This window comes from Nicotiana tomentosiformis, chromosome 1, assembly GCF_000390325.3.
Source record: "Nicotiana tomentosiformis chromosome 1, ASM39032v3, whole genome shotgun sequence".
NCBI classification, from domain to species: domain Eukaryota; kingdom Viridiplantae; phylum Streptophyta; class Magnoliopsida; order Solanales; family Solanaceae; genus Nicotiana; species Nicotiana tomentosiformis.
Window position 1 is genome coordinate 158,562,691 of NC_090812.1, and position 23,265 is coordinate 158,585,955.

At 38.5% G+C, this 23,265-nt stretch overlaps 1 pseudogene; it reads right to left on the bottom strand.

Annotated features, from left to right (window-relative positions):
• Positions 1-18,449: 18,449 nt before the first annotated feature.
• On the bottom strand, positions 18,450-22,509 carry LOC138891805 (dynamin-related protein 4C-like; annotated as a pseudogene).
• Positions 22,510-23,265: the final 756 nt, after the last annotated feature.

The window sequence follows — 23,265 nt, forward strand, 5'->3', positions numbered from 1 at the left end:
GCCTCTTCCCGAGCTCCAATCCGTCAAAAATAAAAAATGGGACAAAGTCCCATTTTCAGAACTTAAACATTATGTCCATGCATTCCTTCTTCGCGAACGCGACAGGTCCCTCGCGTTCGTGAAGAACAATTTTGTTCCGCCCAAGTTTTCTCCTTCACGAATGCGGCATCTCCCTCGCGTTCGTGAAGCACAAAGTACTACTGCCCCCAAAGACTTCTACGCAAACGCGAGAGCCCACTCGCGAACGCGGTGACCAACTCACCAGGCTGACTTTCTCCTTCGCGAACGCGATGCCCCAATCGTGAACGCGTAGCTTAGCCCCTCAAACCTTCGCGAACGCGAAACACAAAATGGCCAATCGAAACTTCCTTCTTCGAGAACGTGTGGGTCTCTTCGCGTTCGCGATGAACAACACCAGAACCAGCAACAGCAGTAGCCATACATGAAGCAATGATCTTAAACCAACCCGGAACTCACCTGAGGCCCCCGGGATTTCAACCAAATACACCAACAAGTCCTAAAATATCATACGAACTTAGTCAAAACCTCAAATCACATCAAAACAACACTAAAATCACGAATCATATCCGAATTCAAGCCTAATGAAACTAAAAACTTTCAACTTCTACATTCAATGCTGAAACCTATCAAAATCAAGTCTGATTGACCTCAAATTTAGCACACAAGTCATAAATGACGTAATGGACCTATTCAAATTTTTATAATAGGATTCTGACCCCGATATCAAAAAGTCAAATCCCCGGTCAAACTTCCCAAAAATTCAACTTTCGCCATTTCAAGCATAATTTCACTGCGGACCTCCAAATCATAATCCGGACACGCTTCCAAGTCCAACCAACGGAGCCAACAGAACCGTCAAAATTCAAATCCTGGGTCGTTTATACATAAGTCAACATCCAGTAAACCTTTCCAACTTAAGTTTTCAATTATGAGACTAAGTGTTCAATTCACTCTGAAATCTTTCCGGACCCGAACCAGCTAACGTGGTAAGTCATAAAATAACTGTAAAGTATAAACTGAGCAGTAAATGGGGAACAGGGTTGTAATACCCAAAACGATCGGTCGGATCGTTACAGTAATCTTTTGTGTGAGCACCTATTACTTTTGTAAAGCATAATTTATAGACGTAATTTTGAATGAGCTAGCACCAACATGGAACTATAATTATTATTATTTTTTTTGTCATTTTTAAAATTTTTGGTAAACTATTTCCCAAGTTGGCATACTATTTTAAATGATGTAATCTCTAATTTATTGTATTTTTATGTCTCACACCTCCCCAAAAAGAAAAATGTACTCAGATAACGAGATAATAAAAAAAAAATGCATTATAAATTGTGCTTCAGAGTTGTCTCAAATAAAAACTAAGTTGACCCTATTTAAAATCCGTTATTTTCGAAAGAAGCACATGTGACATATGAGATATGAATATGGCTTCCAAGTTATGTTATGAATAGTAATTACTACTTTTAAATTTCATCTATTAAAACTTGGGCTATATGTCAATCTACTTCAGTGCTACATTCAGTTGCTTCAATCTCAAAGTCTGTCTATTTTACCCTGAAGAATGAAGAGACAATTATTTTCATTTCTAGGCAGATTCAAAATTTAAATTTCATGCGTTCAAATTCGGGAATCTACCATAACTCATTTGATTTAATGCGTACGTTCAAAACTAACTATTTGTGATTATCTAGTAAAAATTTAATGCATATGTATAGAGGTTGAGACAAAATTACTAGGATTGAATGAACCGGTAATTACAAACATACTACATCCGCCCATCTTCATTATGGTTTGATAGATTTTCCAGATATACTACTCCAAAGTCCAAATTTTGGTTATTGTATACGGTTAAAATCGAGCCCACCCAATTTTTCTATCTGACCAAGACCAGGGAGCTGCATCGAAGGTCGGCCCGTCCAGTAGTGGATCATACCAAGGTACGAGGATAAGGTACCAAGTTCGGGATTCGAGGTATCAGTCGAGATCGAGGCCAGTAGCGATCGAGACTAAATGAGACAGGCATCGAGCAAGATCGAAGATAATATAATAACGGAAAGGCGAAATATCCGTAACTGATCGAAGATCATGGCGGAAATCTCAGAACGGATCAAATTAGGAACGGTTAATTAGCTAATCATGAGATTTTCTTCTGTAATTAGAGTTATACCATAAGTAGAATTCCTCTATTATATAAAGGGGAGTATTAACCATTTGTAAGATATATTGTTCTCGCATAAAAAGGCCAATATAACGCTCTCTCTTTAGCTTATACTCTCTTGTTCATCAGCTTGCTTTATTTTTAACTATTTTGGTATCAATCAGTTCGAGGGCACCCTAGCTTGAAGGTTGAATTTCGTTTCAACATTGGTTCGCTTTACTTTATTGTTAATTTCTATTATTCATCCTCACATTTATCAATTGGTATTAGGTAAAATTACGTGTCCTTAAAACTATATTATAAGTTTAATTGTTATCAAATTTTAAGGGTAAACAGTTATATTGATAATGATTCTGGAGTGTTAAATAATCAGAGGTGAACCTATGTACAAGGAAGAGGGGTCATCGGACCTGTTAACCTCGGAAAACATTTTAGATATGTGTGCATATATATGTTGATATAGTCATATATTTTGCATGAATCCTTAAGATTAAAAGTACGATAGGAAGGAGCATTGATTAAGCAGTCCATTCATTGAGTTCCAGCCACCTTCAAATTCAAGACCCACCTTATGTTAATACTCAGTAAATAATTCCGTCAAATATTGCAATTAAGAGAACAACGTGATGTGACACAAGTGGTGCATATTTTACTTAGATTCAATTGATTCATCATAAGGCGGCACAACTATTTATTTTTCTGTTAATCATGTATTATATTATTAGAATATGGGGACAGATCCTTATACTGCATCGTGGTTAGAAAAGAGGTTCCTTAAACATGCCAACCAATAATGTATAATCCACATTATTCAGCTGGCACTCTCGTTAATTTACTTTACTATTCTCTCTTCTTCACAATACTAACTTTTTTAGATTTTTACATACCCACTAAGACAACCATTTAAGATAATAAAGTATACTTATCTATCTATACCACACTATAAATTGATCAACCCTCCTTCCGTTCCATTTTGTTCGACACTACTTATTTAGAGCCCGTTTGGGAGAACAACTTGTACTTAGACGTGTAATTATTATAATAGTGATTATATAGCCTAGTAATTATTTTTAAAAATTTATAGTCTCCTTCCACTTCGTTTGATACTATTTACTTATTTTTAAATATTTACACCAACCTAACAAATTCATAATACATGTCTTCACAAATATGGTTATTACTAAACTATAAGTTAAGTAATATACCTTAATTTATCACTTAACCATGATAAGTTATTATAATTTGGTGTACCAATTTTGTTTTTTGGAACTTTTGAAATTGTAAGTAACTTTTATTCTTTTGCTTCTCTTTTCTTTTTTATTTAGGTTCATGATAAAATATTTCACCTCAAAGTCAGTCAATCCATCGATTTCCAGAGGAAATTTTTATGATTGAAAAGGCTCCTAATTTGAAGTAATGATAAAATAGAAAATTTTGCTCTATTCCATCTCATTTCAATATACGTGTATAATTCAAGATACCTACAGTGAGGTATAAGACAAAAGCAACCACTACCAATGTATAAGATTTATTGAAACATTTGAATAAATAATCAAAATATTATTTTATAAAGTCATTCATCTCATGTTTATATCCACCTGTAGTCCAGTGGAGTTCCGGAATTATATTGGCATTTAATATATTTGAGTAATCAGTCAAAAATAATCAATGTCGCTAAATATAAAAAAATAATATATATATATATATATATATATATATATGTGTGTGTGTGTGTGTGTGTGTGTGTGTGTTATACTTTAATTTGCAATAAATATACAAGATTATTATTTTGGGGGCAGCTATTTTACTTATTGTGTGCAATTTCTATCACCTAAGAGAGACAAGGTTCACCAAAACTTGCATCCGGCTCAAGTAATCTCCTTTTTCTTTGGATAATTGAAAAATTCCTTGTGAATTAGCTATTCCCTATGTTGCGCGGACTCTCCAAAATACTGTCGCACTCATGTCAGATTCTCTAAAAATTTGAAGTATTTGACACGCACCCAGTAACATTTTCATAGAGTCCGAGCAACATAGGCTAGTCCAACCCTAGTTGCGGTCACAAGTTTGGCACTCAAGGAATTATGAGCCCGCCCCTATATCCTGCCCGTACTTAAATGCCAAGCGTCAGCTAAGATCCAAACTCGTGATCATACGCCTAAAACACGGGTGCATCAAGGCCAGAGTAGCAAATATTAAAGGTCATCCTTGCTAAATACATTGAGTAACAGTTATTTTTTGTCAACTAAGGGAAATAGCAAGTATATGGTGAAATAGTCCAGACACCGATAAAGTGTCCCGAACACCATTATTTTAATAAAACAAATATACTTCATTGCAAGGACTACCAGAATGCTAAGGAGAGGCTAAGATTTCAGCAGTTAATGCATAAATTAAAGGGACCATACATACTTACCAGCAAGTTCCAACAAAGATAGTGATTCACAAATTAACCAAGGGCAGGAAATGAAAATACCATACCATTACCACATTGTATATTTCCTTTTAAATTTAGAAATCTCTTGTAAGTTGATGCAACAAATTTATACCATTACCAGAAGGGGATGTAGTATTGAGGAGTCACTGGAACCCGTAAATATCTCTAGAAATTTTGCCGAAATCTTGTATATGTATATACCATAAAAAATTGTAAAAATAACTTTGATACCCTGAAGACTAAAAACCTTTAGGGGGCACTGTGTGTAACGATCTGGCCGGTCATTTTGAGTATTACAACCCCGTTTTCCCATTTACTGCTCAAATTGTACTTTACAGTTGTTGTGTGAATTGCCGGGGTAATTGGTTCGGGTCCGGTGAGGTTTTGGAAAGAATTGGACCACTTAGTTCCAAGGTTTAAAGCTTAAGTTAAAATAGTGACCGGATGTGGACTTATGTGTAAACGACCCCGAAATTGAGTTTTGATGATTCCAATAGCTCCGTATGGTGATTTTGGACTTAGAAGCGTGTCCGGAAAATTATTTGGAGGTCTGTAGTAGAATTTAGCTTGAAATGCCGAAAGTCGAATTTTTGGAAGTTTGACCGGGGGGTTGACTTTTGATATCGGGGTCGAAATCCGATTCTGGAAATTGAAATAGGTTGGTAATGTGAAATGTGACTTGTTTGAAAATTTTGAAGTCATTCCGGATTGATTTGATGTGTTTCGGCACAAGACGTAGAATTTGAAAGTTCAAAGTTCATAGATTTTGATTTGAGGTGTGATTCGTCATTTTGATGTTGTTTGGTATGATTTGAGGCCTTGAGTAGGTCTGTGGTGTGTGTTAGGACTTGTTTGTGTATTTGGACGGGGTCCCGAGTGGTTCGGGTGAGTTTCGGATGGTTAACGGATCAAATTCAACTTGAAACAATTCTAGAACTGCTGCCTACTGGTGTGATCGCACCTGCGAAGCTTTTGATCGCAGGTGCGAAGCCGCATGTGCGCAAAATCAGTCGTAGAAGCGGCCAAGAGTGGAACTGGGCAGTTCTCACAGGTGCGAGGAATTTGTCGTATCTGCGAGGCCGCAAGTGCGAAGGTGTTGGCGCAGATGCGGACTGGGGCTGGCGTGGGGCGAACGCAGGTGCGAAGGGGAATGCGCATCTGCGAGCCCGCAGATGCGAGAAGGCGCCGCAGATGCGAAATTTGAGAAGGCCGACTGTTTCCGCAGGCGTGCAATTTTATCAGCAGAAGCGAGGGTCGCAGGTGCGACCCCTTGTCCGCAGATGCAGAAATCGCTGGGACAGAACCTTAAATTCGAGGGTTCGACATTTTCACACATTTTCAAATTTTGGAGATGAAATTTTCGACACAACTTAGGGTAAGTGTTCTTAACTCCCTTGTGATTATATTCCATGAATTAATCTTCATTTTTGGTGTAAGATTATTGAGTCTTCAAGAGAAATAGAAGAAAATTTCTATAATGTCACAAAACGAATTTTTCAAGTTTGAATACCGATTTGGAGTCGGATTTGAGTAAAATTAGTATGGTTGAACTTGTAATTGGATGGGTTGTCTTATTTTGTGAGTTTCGTCGGATTTCGAGACGTGAGCCCCACGGGTGATTTTGGAGGCGTAATTTCGGATTTTGTGAAAAATATTAGCATTTTGATATGGAATTTAACTCATATAAATTATGTGGACTAAATCAAATTAATTGTGGTAGATTCGAGCCGTTCGAGAGCTGTTACGCGTATAATGGGATTTCTGGAGCATTATTTAGCTTGTTCGATATTGGATTCGGCTTGTTCGAGGTAAGTAACTCTTCTAATCTTGGAGTTGAGGGTATGCATCCTGAATATATGTATTATGTGAATTGTTAGGAGGTGACGCACATGCTAGGTAATGGGCATGTGGGCGTGCACTATAGAAATTGTGATATAATTGTTTCTATAGAAATTTTGTAGTAAATAATCTTGGCATTTTCCACGCGGTTTTATGTGTTAATGAAATTAAGCTGAAAAATATATTAAAAATCATGTTGAGACTATGTGCCAGTATTATTAGGATCCACATAGGTCATATTATTGTGAATTATTTATTTTAAATTGAAAATTCATATTCAGTCATATTCATTTCATTGCATATCATATCTCAATCTCTGTTGTTATTTATTGATACATCGTATCATCATTTTGGGATATTCTCATGACATTCTGATCCCATGAGAGAGAGAGATTGATGACTGAGGGAGGCCGAGGGCTTGATTGTGAGGATAGTTTAGGGATCGGGTTGCACGCCGCAGCAGGCCATGTTGGTTTTATATATATATATATTATACTATTGCACATGAGTTGGCCGTGCAGCACGTGAGTTGTCTGTGCGGATCCTTATATTTATACTGTGGCACGTGAGTTGTTCGTGCAGCACGTGAGTTGTCCGTGCGGATCCAGATATGATATTATAGCACGTGAGTTGTCCGTGCAGCACGTGAGTTGTCTGTGCTTATAGCGCTTGGGCTGTAGGAGCCCCTCATGAGTTTGAACACCCCCAGTGAGCGCAGGTACCTACTGAGTGCGAGTGTCGAGTACCGAGTGCCGAGTGACTGGGAGGCATGAGTGACTGTGAGGTATGCCCGAGAGGCATGAGTGACTGTGAGGTTTGCCCGAGGGGCTACATATGAGTGATGTTCTACCCGAGGGGCTGTTTATGATTTTATCACTGAATTGCATCGCATTGGCATGCACACATGACATACAGGCATAGAGATGTACTTTTCTCATGCTGTACAACATCACATCATTCACGATTTCTCACACATTTTTACAGATGGGCATAGTGATGCATTTATTTTACACGGGTTATCCGGAAGGAAAATGAAACATCTTATTTATTATTGAAAAGATTTAGGAAAAAATTATTGTTTTCAAACTATTCATATTTTTGGCAACTTCGGCAAACGATTTGGGTTTTCACTGATGTATTTGAAAGGAAGAACTATTATTTTACAAATCATGATTTGGCTGAGCATTTTATCTCTGAGTTACTTCTGGTATTATTTGCTTTATGTTGTTATGAACTGTTGTGGACTATTGGTTATGGACCCGACCTTGGTAGAAGCTCGTCACTACTTTTAACCTACGGCTAGGTTTGTTACTTACTCAGTACATGGGGTCGGTTGTACTGATAGTACACTTCTGCACATTGCGTGCAGATGTTGGCTGTTGTTGTTGTTGTTTTGCTCGATGGTTGCGGGATTTGATGATGTACTTGCATTCCTATTGTAGCTGCCTCTTGTTCATGGTAGCCTTAGATTTATAAAAGCTCTGTTTTTGTACTATTCAAACAGACTATGTATTTATTTCATTGCCGCTTTGTATACTCTATTCTTAAAATGTGATGACCCAAAATATCATCTTTAAATTTAATAAGTAATTCTGTGTTCTAAGACCTCGAAAAGTACCATTTATTATTTCTCGACTTGCGTGCACAGTCCGTAAAATTTTTCGGAAAGTTTTTATGTGAAAAATGGATTAAAATGTGAAATAGAGCTTTAAAACTCAACTGAGTTGACTTTGGTCAACTATTTGAGCAAACGGATCTGGATTAGTATTTTGACAATTCTGATAGCTCTGTATCGTGATTTAGGACTTAGGCGTATGCCCGAAATTTAATTTGGAGCTCCCTAGCTCAAGTTATGACCATTTAACGGAAACTAGTAATTTAAAGGCTAAAGATTTCCAAGTTTGACCACGGGGTTGACTTTTTGATATCGGAGCCGGAATCCGATTCTGAAAATTTGAACAGCTCTGTTATGTCATTTATGACTTGTGTGCCAAATTTAAAGTCATTCCGTATTCATTTAATATGTTTTGGCACGAGATTTGCAAATTGAAAAGTTTAAAACTCAAAGTTCGAATCGGGGTGTGAATTATAATTCCAACGTTGTTTGACGTGATACGAGACGCCGAGTAAGTTCGTATTATATTATTGGACTTGTTGGTATATTCGTGCGGGGTCCCGATTACCCCGAGAGTGATACGGATTGAAATCAGATCATGAACCGGACTTAAGCAAAATCTGTATTTTTCCTTCTGTTGTAATCGCACCTATAGATTTTTCTCGCAGGTGCAAGCTCGCAGAAGCGAGCCTTCGATCGCAGATGCGCCCGGGCGTGGCTGGGCAAAAGTTCGCAGGTGCGGAAACCTGCACGCACCCGCGCATCCGCAGAAGCGGACCAAATGATCGTAGAAGCGAAGGCAGCGCAGGTGCGCATTTTCCCTCCGCAGGTGCGATGCCTCGCCTGGCAGTCCCATTTCGCAGATGCAAGATTTTTCTCGCAGATGCGAGCTCGCATGTGCGAGCCCAGGCACCGCAGGTGCGGAAATGCCTGGGCAGTGTATATATCGAAGAGTCCGACATTTTTACTCATTTTGGTCATTTTGAGCTTAATTAAGGCGAATTTTTGGATGATTTCCACGGGAAACATTGGGTCAGTATTCCTTATCTTATATTGATTATATTTCATGATTCCATACTTGTTTATATTATGAATCCGTGAATTTATGAAAGAAAAATAAGATTTTTATAAAATCTTCCAAAAATAAAAATTTAAGATTTGAAGGTCCATTTGATATCGGAATTGGATAATTTTTGTATGGTTGAACTCGTAGAGGAACGGGTGTTCAGATTTCGTGTTTTTTACCGAGATTTGAGATTTGGGTCTCACTGTCGAATATTTTAATGAATTTTAGATTTTTATCCGGAAAATTAGTAAATTCATATGCAATTAATTCCTATGATTTGTATTGGGTATATTGAATTATTTATGAATAGATTTGAAGCTTTTGGAGATAAAATTAAAAGAAAAAGCTGTGGTCGAGTAATTGATTTGAATTTGCAAAGCGAGGTAAGTGTCGTGGTTAACCTTGACTTGAGGGTATAGAACCCTTAAATTATTTGTTATGTGAAATGCATGTGAACGACGTATAGGCGGGGTGACAAGTGTCTATACATCGTCAAATTAATTGTTTGCCTGCTTACTTGAAAAATTATAAATTGTTTTTAAATTATAAATTAATTATTATAATAATTATTTCTCTTATATTCTTTGTCAAATATTAATTCTTGAATTCATGTATTAATTGTTACATGTTATTTGAATTATGTGTTTTAATTGTTATTTGACATTTAGCATATTAAATATTAAACTGCCTATTTTCTCCCTGATTTCCATAATAATTTGCCATTTGTCATCGTTTGTTTCATAATTAAATCATAATTATGGTATGCTTGTTGTCTTATAATTTTATATTAATTATTGCATTTATTGGAAAATTTTCTTCTATAAGAATTGGTAAATGAAAATGTTGGAGGAGCGGGTTGCACGCCGCAACAGAATTGATTATAATGAATATATTGGAGGATCAGGTTGTACGCCGCAACAGAATTAATTAAAATAAATATATTGGAGGATCGGGTTGCACGTCGCAACAGACTTATTAAAAAGTCCATATTGGGGGATCGGGTTGCACGCTGCAATAGACTTATTAAAAGTCCATATTGGAGGATCGAGTTGCACGCCACAACAGACTTGATTAAAATAAATATATTAGAGGAGCGGGTTGCACGCCGCAACAGAATTGAATGTGAATATATTGTGAGAGCGGGTTGCACGCTGCAATAGAATTGATGGAAATAATAATTGGTTATGACTGCTGAGTTGGCTTCAATTATTATAAATGAGTTACTTGATTTATTTCTATTATTGTTGTTGTTACTAATATTGCGTACAGGTAATGTAAGTGACCCGCCTTAGCCTCGTCACTACTTCGTCGAGGTTAGGCTCAGCACTTACCAGTACATAGGGTCGGTTGTACTGATACTACACTCTGCACTTCTTGTGCAGATTTTAGAGTTGGTCCCAGCGGTGTACCATAGACTTGCTCGGATTTCAACTACCAGAGGAGACTTGAGGTATAACTGCATGGCGTCTGCAGTTCTGAAGTCCCCGTCTATTTTACTTTAGCTGTGTGTTTATTTCCAGACAACATTATTTTATTCAGACCTTTATTTGTATTATTCTAGAAACTCGTGCACTTGTGACACCAATTCTGGGATGGTATTTAGACACTGTTATTTTTTTATGGATTATTCACTATATTTCAAACTTTGCTTCCGCATTTGTTTCTTTGATTATTAATAATTTAAAAATTGATTAAAAATTGGTTAATATTATTCTAGCGTTGGCTTGCCTAACAAGTGAAATGTTAGGCACCATCACGGTCCGAAGGTGAAAATTTCGGGTCGTGACATAAAAGCTCATGATTTGTACTACCAGTTCGTGGGGAAAAGTAATGGTTTCATATACTTTCTTTAATAATTGTCTTCTTAAATTACATTGAAAATGGATAGTGAATAGTTGGCTTACCTAACGGGTTGGGTTAGGTGTCAACATGACTAGCTAGATTTTGGGTCGTGATAAGGTGGTATCAGAGCTCTAGGTTCATAGGTACTACAAGTCATGAGCAAGTGTCTAGTAGGGTTTTGCGGATCGGTATGATGACATCCATACTTATCTTCGAGAGGCTACAGGGCATTTATGATATATACTTTCCATCTTTCTTTCCTTATCGTGCGAGATTGATTCAACTTGATACATAACTCTTTGAATTCCTTTCACGTATTCGTATGCGCACATGAGCGCTCAGTATCAGTTGTGCATCACCGGCTTGTGATTCTATGAACGAGGTTCGAGATGTGTACTACGTGTTTTGGTGATGGTCCAGTCTGAAGGACTTGAGGCCGGGGTTAGGCCGCAGCTTAGGCTCGGTAGTTTCTATTGTGAGAACTTGTATATTTGGACTCGTATGTCCAGTAATGTCCCTACGAGTGGAATTTGTGGCTCGATGAGTGATGGAATAGCCTTGTGATGAGTACGATGTAACTGCGGGATATGTTAAGATGATTTGAATATGACCAGTAGTGTTTCCATGAAATGTAAAGGAAAGGCCATTGGGTGCTTGATTCTCGTTTTAATGTGACGTACAGTCTCGAGTGTGAATGTTTTGAAAGATCTTTCACGTGTTTAAATTTTTGGACAAATTAAACTCTCATGTCTGGTTAATGAGTTTGGACTCAGATAGACTAAGTGAATGCATTGTAATTGTGGTTGCGAAAGGATATAACAAGATGCCAATTTGAGGCTAGGGAGGGGTTATCTCCTGGAAAGTAATCTACGTAGGTGTGCTCCTTGTAACGTGAGTGGAGGGTTTCTTTTCTGCCAGTGGGGCGTATGTGTGGAGAGTTGAATTTGAATCTGGCTCAGAAAGTTGACTTGAGTGTCAAGGGAATGATTGCGAGCTTAGCGGATGATTTGGGATAATTTTATGGTTGGCGTTGTATGAACTTGAGAAGAAATTTTGTTGCACCGACTACGGTATTATGACAGTAATAGAGTATATGTATGGTAGATTATTGGATGTTTTAATCTATCTTTGAGCTAAGTGGGGGAGTCTGCTATTGACAATTTGATTTCATGGTTAGGTGTTAAATTTTAATTTTGGTATGTGGCATACTTGTGGGTTGGTTATGACTTGCAGAAGTTGAGATCGAGGATGACTTGAATAAGGAAATTCCTGGTTACGGGGTATATTGCACGTATGAGTATATGAAAAATCGTGGGATGCGTGAGTTGTTATTGGTGAATGATGTAGTGCGAACGAAGTATGAATTTGATATGTGGTGTTAAAATAGAGTTACTTCTTTGAGTATTGTGGTGCTAATGGGGCATGTGTCTTTTGGCCCATTTGGGCGGTGCAATTAGATTTGAGCAAAGTGGGTGACTCCCGAGAAAATTTCAGTGGGTTTGAGAATTATATATAGCAATAGAGAATATTTCCGGACTTGTGTATGGATAAAATTCGAGATTTGCGTTTGATGGTGCCTGGACTTATGGAAATTCTATATGACTATGGATTCTACATTTTTTGTATAATGAAGGTAAGAAGAACAATTTCAAATTCACATAAGGTATTCTCAGAGTGAGTATTATAGTTGTGGTATTTTTGAAGGTGCTTAAGAAGAATACAGTTGCTTATGGGCCGTAGGGCATTATGGTTCTATGCTAGGTTTGTGGGGTGAGTTGTGGCTAAAGATCGTGGTGTTTTAGCAAGGAGAAGTATTAATCTGATTACAGATTCGGAAGAAACTCGGAGAAAATAAGACAAACGGGTACTAGGTTGGATCAGTATGGTAATAGATATGATCGGTTCTTTGGGTGCTTATGATGTGGGGGTTTTCTACAGGTGCTTTGTGGCAATACACCTGGGCTTGGCGACCTACGTGGCTTGGTTGATTTAGAGAGATTCAACTCTGATGGCTTGATTATGTGCAAATGGATTCCAAAGCATTATCGAGGTTTTCTACCACGGTTTGAGATGGGTATTTTCATACTGGCCTGAGGAGCATGTTGAGTATTGTGATTTTATACCGGATGGGATCAAATGTAAGGCTTCTGGCTGATCAGATATGTATTTTTATTGTGGCTCAGAATGATTATGAGGTTCTCGTATTTTTCAAATGATAGCATGATAGATGCGGTGTGTTATGTGGGATCAAGGTTGGCGGGTGCAAGGTCATGGTTTAGCTTTGAAATGGAGGTCATAAATTCGTAGAGGGCATAAACAATTTTCGATGTTTAGATAAATGCTATAACTATTTGGTATTGCGTGAGTAGAGTGTACATTTCAGAAGGCGCACTATGTTTTGAATTATGGATACCTCATAGGTATTGCGGCATTTTCCTGGTTGATCGACTACTGATATTCAAATTTTGTCAAGTGGGACGGAAGAAATTTTAAAGTATTTCTTGTGGGATGATCGTGTATGAGAGAGGTATTAGGCATTAGGGCGATGAAGATGGAATCAAATATGGTGATTCGTGTGTTCTATGGAATTGGAGATTGGGAGTTCTCAGGAGCAGATTGTTTCATGGTTGTGGACTGTGAAGTTGTGACCGGAGCTAGTCAGGTGATAAAATATGTTATGATTCAGTCATTATGGATTGTCGGAGGTATTTGTATCTATTTGTGGACAACCCGAGTTGATTTGGGGGTCCATAGGTAGGCCCAGTTAAGATGTGTATTCTACACCGAGCCGGAATGGTTGGCTCCATACTGCTATTATTGAGGGATGTGTCATTCGGTTGATGTTGAACTTATTCGTGTTCTGAAATGATCTGTGAGTTACTCTTTTATGCTACGAGGAGTTGTGATTCATTGGTTATGTGCACAGATGGTGCGGTTCTATTTGAACTTTATAGCGAAATTTGAGTGTGATAAGTATTTGGGTATTGCATGATCGATTGCGTAATGTTTATGTTCTTTCAGGTTTTGTGTGGCATTTTTGTCATTTGCCTCTATGTGGTTATTGATTTTGAGCAGGGTGGCTCGAGGTATATATTATGGACCAGCGTTTGGATGGGGTCACGCACTGCAGCGGAGTTATGTTAAGGTATGAACCTTGTGTTAGGATCGGGTGATGGTTCTACGGTGTATGATGAATTTTCAGCATTTCGTTGTGGCGGTACTTGTTAATCTTGCGGGGCAGTTCTCTCATTTGAGTCATTTTTCATGACTGAGTTCATTTGAATTGTTGCGTATTGGTGCATGGATGGCATGGGCTGTGACTCTGAGTTATATTGGTGCGACATGTCCGTGGAGTAGTTGTATTTAGTAATATAAGGTCATTGGACCTAGAATGGGTACTATCATGTTTGATTATGGTATGTTCGGAAGTATAATATTGAAAATCGGCTCAAAAAGCGATTATGGTTCTGGTTAGGGCGAAAGAGCTCCGTGACTTGTGATCTGGTAAGTGGTCATGAAAATTTGCGTGTTTCTTTTATTATCAACATTATACGAAGGTTTTGGGATGAGGTTTGGTTCGATATGGGTTTAATACTAGTATGTGGTTGGTTTTGGAGTAGTCGCTGTGATCAGGAATGGTGCTACGAGCATGCGAGTTGTGTAATATGTCAAGTGATTATGTCCTTGGTTATGGTGATGGTTATGGCTTGATACAGCTTGTTCATACTCATACAGTGTGTAAATGTAAGATTCGTGCCTTGAAAGAAATTCTAAAGGTTGGAAATTAAAATCCAAGGTTTATGGGCTAAGGTTAAATTAATGATTTTCAGTTGTATTGTATAGTCAAGCCTATGTGGAATAGGGTGGCGTGGGTTCACCCCCGGGTACGTGTGTGGTAAGATGGAACAATGATTTGATGGCTTGGAAACAACTCTTGGCACGTTCGAGGACGAACGTATGTTTAAGTGGGGGAGAATGTAACGACCCGGCCGATCGTTTTGAGTATTACAACCCCGTTTCCCCATTTACTGCTCAAATTATACTTTACAGTTATTGTGTGAATTGCCGGGGTAATTGGTTCGGGTCCGGTGAGGTTTTGGAATGAATTGAACCACTTAGTTTCAAGGTTTAAAGCTTAAGTTAAAATAGTGACCGGATGTGGACTTATGTGTAAATGATCCCGAAATGGAGTTTTGATGATTCCAATAGCTCTGTATGGTGATTTTGGACTTAGGAGCGTGTCCGGAAAATTATTTGGAGGTCCGTAGTGGAATTTAACTTGAAATACCGAAAGTCAAATTTTTGAAAGTTTGACCGGGGGTTGACTTTTTGATATCGGGGTCGGAATCCGATTCTGAAAATTAAAATATGTCCGTAATGTGAAATGTGACTTGTGTGCAAAATTTGAAGTCATTCCGGATTGGTTTGATATGTTTCGGCACAAGACGTAGAATTTGAAAGTTCAAAGTTCATAGATTTTGATTTGAAGTGCGATTCGTCGTTTTGATGTTGTTTGATCTGATTTGAGGCCTTGAGTAGGTTCGTGGTGTGTGTTAGGACTTGTTGGTGTATTTTGACGGGGTCCCGAGTGGCTCGGGTGAGTTTCGGATGGTTAATGGATCAAATTCAACTTGAAACATTTCTGGAACTGCTGCCTACTGGTGTGACCGCACTTGCGAAGCTTTTGATCGCAGGTGCGAAGCCGCATGTGCGCGAAATCAGTCACAGAAGCAGCCAAGTGTGAAACTGGGAAGTGCTCGCAGGTGCGAGGAATTTGCCGCATCTGTGAGACCGCAGGTGCGAAGGTGTTGGCGCAGATGCGGACTGGGGCTGGCGTGGGGCGAACGCAGGCGCGAAGGGGAATGCGCATCTGCGAGCCCGCAGATGCGAGAAGGCGTTGTAGATGCGAGATTTGAGAAGGCCGGCTATTTCCGTAGGTGCAAAATTTTGTCCGCAGAAGCGAGGGTCGCAGGTGCGACCCCTTGTCCGTAGATGCGGAAATCGCTGGGACAGAACCTTAAATTCGAAGGTTCGACATTTTCACCCATTTTTGGATTTTGGAGCTCGGGTTGGGCAATTTTGGAGATGAAATTTTCCACACAACTTGGGGTAAGTGTTCTTAACTCCCTTGTGACTATATTCCATGAATTAATCTTTATTTTTTGTGTAATATTATTGAATCTTCAAGAGAAATAGAAGGAAATTTCTATAATGTCACAAAATGAATTTTTCAAGTTTGAATACCGACTTGGAGTCGGATTTGAGTGAAATTAGTATGGTTGAACTTGTAATTGGATGGGTTATCGTATTTTGTGAGTTTCGTCGGATTTTAAGACGTAGGCCCCACGGGTGATTTTGTGGGCGTAATTTCGGATTTTGTGGAAAATATTAGCATCTTGATATGGAATTTAATTCCTATAAATTGTGTGGACTGAATCAAATTAATTGTGATAGATTCGAGCCGTTCGAGAGTTATTACGCGCATAATGGGATTTCTGAAGTATTGTTTAGCTTGCTCGACATTGGATTCGGCTTGTTCGAGGTAAGTAACTCTCCTAATATTGAAGTTAAGGGTATGAACCCTGAATATATGTATTATATGAATTGTTGGGAGGTGACGTACATGCTAGGTGACGGGCGTGTGGGCGTGCACTATAAAAATTGTGATATAATTATTTTTGTGAAAATTTTATAGTAAATAATCTTGGCATTTTCCACGTGATTTTATGTGTTAATGAAATTGAGCTGAATAATATATTAAAATCATGTTGAGGCTATGTGCCAGTATTATTGGGATCCACGGAGGTCATATTGTTGTGAATTATTTATTTTAAATTAAAAATTCATACTCAGTCATATTCATTTCATTGCATATCATATCTCAATCTTTGTTGTTATTTATTAATACATCATATCATCATTTTGGGCTATTCTCATGACATTGTGAGCCCATGAGAGAGAGACTGGAGAGATTGATGATTGAGGGAGGCCGAGGGCCTGATTGTGAGGATATTTTTGGAATCGGGCTGCACACCGCAGCAGGTCATGTTGGCTTTATATATATATTATACTATTGCACGTGAGTTGGCCGTGCAGCACGTGAGTTGGCCGTGCGGATCCTTATGTTTATATTATGGCACGTGAGTTATCCGTGCTGCACGTGAGTTGTCCATACGGATCCAGATATGATATTATAGCACGTGAGTTATCCGTGCAGCACGTGAGTTGTTCGTGCTTATAGCGCTTGGGTTGTAGGAGCCTCTCATGAGTATGAACACCCCTTGTGAGCGCAGGTACCTACTGAGTGCGAGTGCTGATTACTGAGTGACTGTGAGGTATGCCCGAGAGGCTTGAGTGACTGTGAGGTTTGCCCGAGGGGCTGCATATGAGTGATGTTCTGCCCGAGGGGCTGTTTATGATTTTATCACTGAGTTGCATCGCATTGGCATGCACACATGACATATAGGCATAGAGATGTATTTTTCTCATGCTGTACAACATCACACCATTCACGATTTCTCACATATTTTTACAGATGGGCATAGTGATGCATTTGTTTTACACGGGTTATCCGGAAGAAAAATAAAACATCTTATTTATTATTGAAAAGATTTGGGGAGAAATTATTGTTTTCAAACTATTCATATTTTTGGCAACTTCGGCAAACGATTTGGGTTTTTACTGATGTATTTGAAAAGAAGAACTATTATTTTTGAAATTATAATTTGGCTGAGCATTTTATCTCTGAGTTACTTCTGGTATTATTTGCTTTATGTTGTTATGGACTGTGGACTATTGGTTATGGACTCGACCTTAGTAGAAACTCGTCACTACTTTCAACCTATGGCTAGGTTTCTTACTTACTCAATACATGGGGTCAGTTGTACTGATACTATATTTCTGCATATTGCGTGCAGATGTTGGTTGATGTTGTTGTTGTGCTCGATGGTTGCGGGATTTGAAGATGTACATGTGTTCCTGTTGTAGCTGCCTCTTGTTCATGGTAGCCTTAGATTTATAAAAGCTCTGTTTATGTACTATTCAAACAGACTATGTATTTATTTTCATTGCCAATTTGTATACTCTATTCTTAAAAGCTCATGATTTGCACTACCAGTTCTTGGGAAAAAGTAATTGTTTCATATACTTTCTTTAATAATTGTCTTGTTAAATTACATTGAAATTGGATAGTGAATAATTGGCTTACCCAACGGATTAAGTTAGGTGCCATCACGACTAGCTGGATTTTGGATCGCGATACTGTGATTGAGAAAAATAATGATGCCCCCCGTCACGTTAAAATTCTGTGTCCGCCTCTGACCATTCCCACATGAAAAACTGCATCAACACCAATTTCTTGAAGCTAAATAGATCACTTCCAAAAAAGTCCAATATTATTCGATACTAGTAAATTTTGAAACATTCAGAAATCCAATGTCACAATAAATTTAAATGTCTTAGTAAATGCTCAAAGATATAGCTAAAGAAGAACCCTCTACACATCACTGAAGTCTCTGAGAAATAGTAATTCAAAATTCAGCTTTAGAAAATTTTCAGTACTTAAGTAATAGAGATTGTAAATGCACAGCCAATGAGAGTGATATGCAAATGAAACTGGAATCAGAATTAAACAACTGAGAGCATGATAAGAAGGGGGATAAAAGGCAGCCTGGTGCACTAAGTTCCCGCTATGCGTGAGATCCGGGGAAGAGTATGACCACAAGGGTCTATCGTATGCAGTCTTACTCTGTATTTATGCAAAAGGTTATTTTCACGGCTCGAACTTGTAACCTCCTGGACACATGGAAGTAACTTTATCCGCTGCGCCAAGACTTCTCTTCAAAGAATGAAAGAAACAGGATCAAAATTAATAATAGGAAAACATTTTTTTAAATGATTTATACTAACCATCTGCAGAACTATAATATAATACCCTTTATATACCAAAAGCACCAAACACTTGTTTAAGCCTTTTCATCACCAACATGAAGAGCAATCCATGTCCATGATTTTCGCCACCTCTTTCGACTCCTCAAGCAACTTCACACACTTTATGAGCCTAAAGCGTATTTCCGCAACCAATGATTCCTCGAGCGAACTCTCAAAGCCACCACCATGTGATGCAATGTCACGATCCAAGCTCATGGCACGTATTGTCCGCTTTGGACCTAGGTCCGTATCGATTTGTCTTTTTGGGCTACGCCACCTCGAACCCCAAAAGCGCGCGTACCATGTGAACTTGTATCATGCCTTATATAGCTCTTCACTTTCGTCTCCCTTCTGATGTGGGATTCGCCTAAGGTGCACCCCTAAAGCATTTTGCTGCAACCAATGATTCCTCGAGCTAACTCTCAAAGCCACCACCATGTGATGCAATGTCACGACCCAAACCTATGGCACGTATTGTCCGCTTTGGACCTAGGCCCGCACAAATTTGTCTTTCTGGGCTACGTCACCTCGAGCCCCAAAAGCGAGCATACTATGTGAACTTGTGTCATGCTTTATATAGCTCTTCACTTTTCTCTCTCGTTCTGATGTGGGATTCGCCTAAGGTGACATGTGCACCCCTAAAACGTTTTTCGGCAACCAATGATCCCTCGAGCGAACTTTCAAAGCCACCACCATGTACTGCAATCAGATCCTTAAGAATCTCCTCCTCAATCTCATTAACCAACTTTCGAAGATAGAGACTAATTTGCCAGAATGCAATGTACCTCATCTGAAATGTTGCCATCGACTCATTACCAATATCCACCGTGATCTCATTGTTAACCACCTTTTGAGGACTAAACACGATTTTCCAGTATGCAGCCATTCTCATCTTCAATTCAAAAGCTTTCTCAACAACATCTTTACGCTCCAATTGCAATTTGCAAACATCAATTATTCCAACTCCTTCAAGGTCTATTATTGAGCTCCCTGTAGAGTTTTTCCAGAACTCCATAAATCGCGTTTGTTGAGCCATGAGCTTGCTACAAGTAGCTACATACACAAAATTAATAGCATTTGTGTGGTTGTAAAACTTTTGAAATTTGTGGTATTAAACGTTCCATAGCAATTTTTGTGGCTACAAATGTTTCCTATTAAGGAAATATTGAGGTGCCAATCTTTTTTAAAAGAAATAATAAGGAAATAGTGTCAATACGCATCAAAACTTTGATGACAACTTCCTCTTTATAGTTCCACAACTTTCCCATAAATTCCTCCGCGCTTGCGGAAACCCCTCTTACCTTTTTCTGCAAAAAATTAAGGAAAACAACACGAGGAATGAAATTCGTTAATCCAATCTCCTTTGCTTCCTTTAAAAACATGATCTCATCCATCAAGTCATCTTCCCTTTTTAACATACTATCTCCGTTCTAGTGTTCTAGTTCATGTGAACCTATTTCCTTTTTGGTTTGTTCCAAAAAGAATGACCCCTTTCTAAATTTGGAAATAATTTTGCTTAAACTTACAATTCTACCCTTAATGAGAAGCTTTTATAACCATACAAATACTCTGGACCCCTTTTTGAATTGTTTAGAACCACAAATTCTAAAAGTCTTCGCGGATTGCATTTCAATATCTTCAGTGTGCTCATCATACTCTACTCTGATAAAAACTTTCTCAAGAGACTCCTTAACCAAATGAATGTAGCCAAAGCTTCAGCAACAGATCTCGAATGCAGTGGTAACACGTTCAAAGCAGCAACATTGAGTGCAAGTTTGTCATTGATCTTCCTCACAATATCCAGGAAGCATTTCGAAATTATGTTCGCTTGAATTTGCACCAACTTATGTGCTTCACGAAGAAGGTTGGAGTGGGGCTGGGCAGTCGCCCTTCTATGGTTCGCGATGGGGGCTCCGCGTTCGCGGAGAAATTGGGAGCTGGGAGGTGTTGGCCTACGCATTCGCGAGGACCAAGCCGCGTTCGCGTAGGGTGTGATGTGTTCTTCATCGCATTCGCCGATCGTGCGAACGCAAATGCGAAGGCCTTTTTCTGGGCGAGGATTTTTGTTCTCCGGGATAGCGATGAGTGTCCCGCGATCGCAATGCATATATCCAGGCAGATTATTCAAGTACTCTAATTCGAGGGTTTTGGTTATTTTATTATATTTTGAGTTATACAGCTCGGATTTAGGTAATTTTGGAGGGAATTTTCATGATTTGGATTAGGGTAAGTGTTTTTGACTAGTATTTGGTTATTATCCATGATTCCATCCTTATTTTTAGCATTTAATTGATGAATCTAATTGAATAAATTGGAAATTTAAGTAAAAACTTCTGGAACGCTAACCACGGACTCGTCAATCTTGGATAATAGTTGATGAGTTTCGAAATGCCTTGCCTCCTCACTAGGGGCTTCTTTATAAGACTCATCCCCAGTTCTATTCCTAATACAAACATAACCAAATCCTATATTCACATTATTTTCACTAAGTTTCTCAAACAGCCCCTCAGGAGCTTTATCAACCTTTGTCACAACTAGGGGTGACAAACTGGCGGGTCGGGTCGGATATGAGCGGGTCGGAAATGGATAATTAAAAAAACTGATAAATTATTCGACTCGACCCATATTTAATACGGATAAAAAACGGGTTATACGGCGGATAATATTGTTATCCATATTATCCATGACTTATTGAATATGATCACTTTTGGGAGAATTCCTAGTCTCTCAACTTTGAGGAGTCCCCAATTTGAGGCTTCACAAATGTAAAAGTTAAACTCATTAGTTATTCATGGTTATCCATTTGGTTATCCATTTTCTAGGTGGATAATATGGTTCTTATCCATATTCGACCCGTTTTTAAAATGTTCATTATCCAACCCATTTTTTAATGGATAATATGGTGGATAATTATTTTCTTTTAACCATTTGCCACCTCTAGTCACAACTAATAGAGTTCTTTCACAGTTTTGTCCACCTTCTTTGACATCTTAATGCACTCACAAGTAGTGAAATCGTCCGCAGCTGACAGAACATTCATTATGCTTTCCGCTGGTGTTAATATTTCATAATCATTTCTGAAATTTGTTCAAACGTATCTTTTGTTTTTCAAGCAAATCCACCATAGTCAAGTCAGGCGCACTATTCTTCTTCACTATGAGTGTTAGATGAGTACTGGATACTTGCTTACCATGTCCAGCGATCTCACTAGTTGCACGAATAAAGGCCTCCTAGAAGTGATTCAAGCACACTAGACTTCCCAAAAGCAGAGGTGGACCCACGATTTGAGAGTCGGAGGTGGACTTTGGATTCAATCAAAATCTGATCACTCTCGGTATAGTATAGATCAGCCTCTGGTCAGAAGACTGATCGCCGACTACTACAATGGTAGGCAGCTGAATGCCTTCTTGCATGATGTTGAGATGCCTAAGCTTGTCCACACATTTGAGGAGGGGTCGAATTCTATGTTTGACGGATGAAACAATGGGTGCATGAACACCAGAAGCTTTTTGTTCTACCACTGCAAGACGTTTTTGATCAACAACTTCTAGTGCATATTCACTAGAAGAGTCATTCATGATTTGCTGGAATGTCATGGTTAGTAAAGTAAGGAGATATAGGTTTTGTGGTTTTGTGGTTTCTCGCAAGGTGTGTTTTTTCTGTTCTTGAGCCGAGGGTCCATCGAAAACAGCTATATTCCTTCATAAAGTACGGGTAAGGTCAGCGTACACATTACCCTCCCAAGACTCCACGTGTGAGATTTCACTGGGCTTTTTTGTTGTTGTTGTTCTGCAAGGTGTAGTTTGTAAACTCATTCTATTGCTACGTAAGCATGTCATTTGATCATTATTCATCAGAAAATATCATAAGATTGCCCTTACAGAAATAATAAACAATAATCAGTCTCATCATGTGTTTTTTGTAATATAAATCAATAAGCATTAATTATGTATAAACCCGTTAATAATACTTTTTTTTTAACCCCTCTCAATTTAGAAGAATTTATAGTATTTTCGCACCTCCTCTCCAGCGTGACTCGAACCCAGAAAATACATTCATCAATCAAGAAGGCCTGTTGCTTTTCCAAGACAATTAGTGCACCACAAAAACACTTGAACTTCTTCTGCAGATGGCGTGAACGGCATATCAAGAGACAATACTTGAGGGAGTATAATTTAATGTTTCTAATTCCCCCATAAAAAACTGATCTCTTTAACTAAGAATTCGTCAGTTGCTTTTTTCAGCCACATTTTATGTAAATAGTTTTTGGGCACGCGCAACGCGCGTGTACCCCTAATGAGTATTAGACTTTAAAAATAACATAAATATTATTAAAAATATATTTTTAGTTA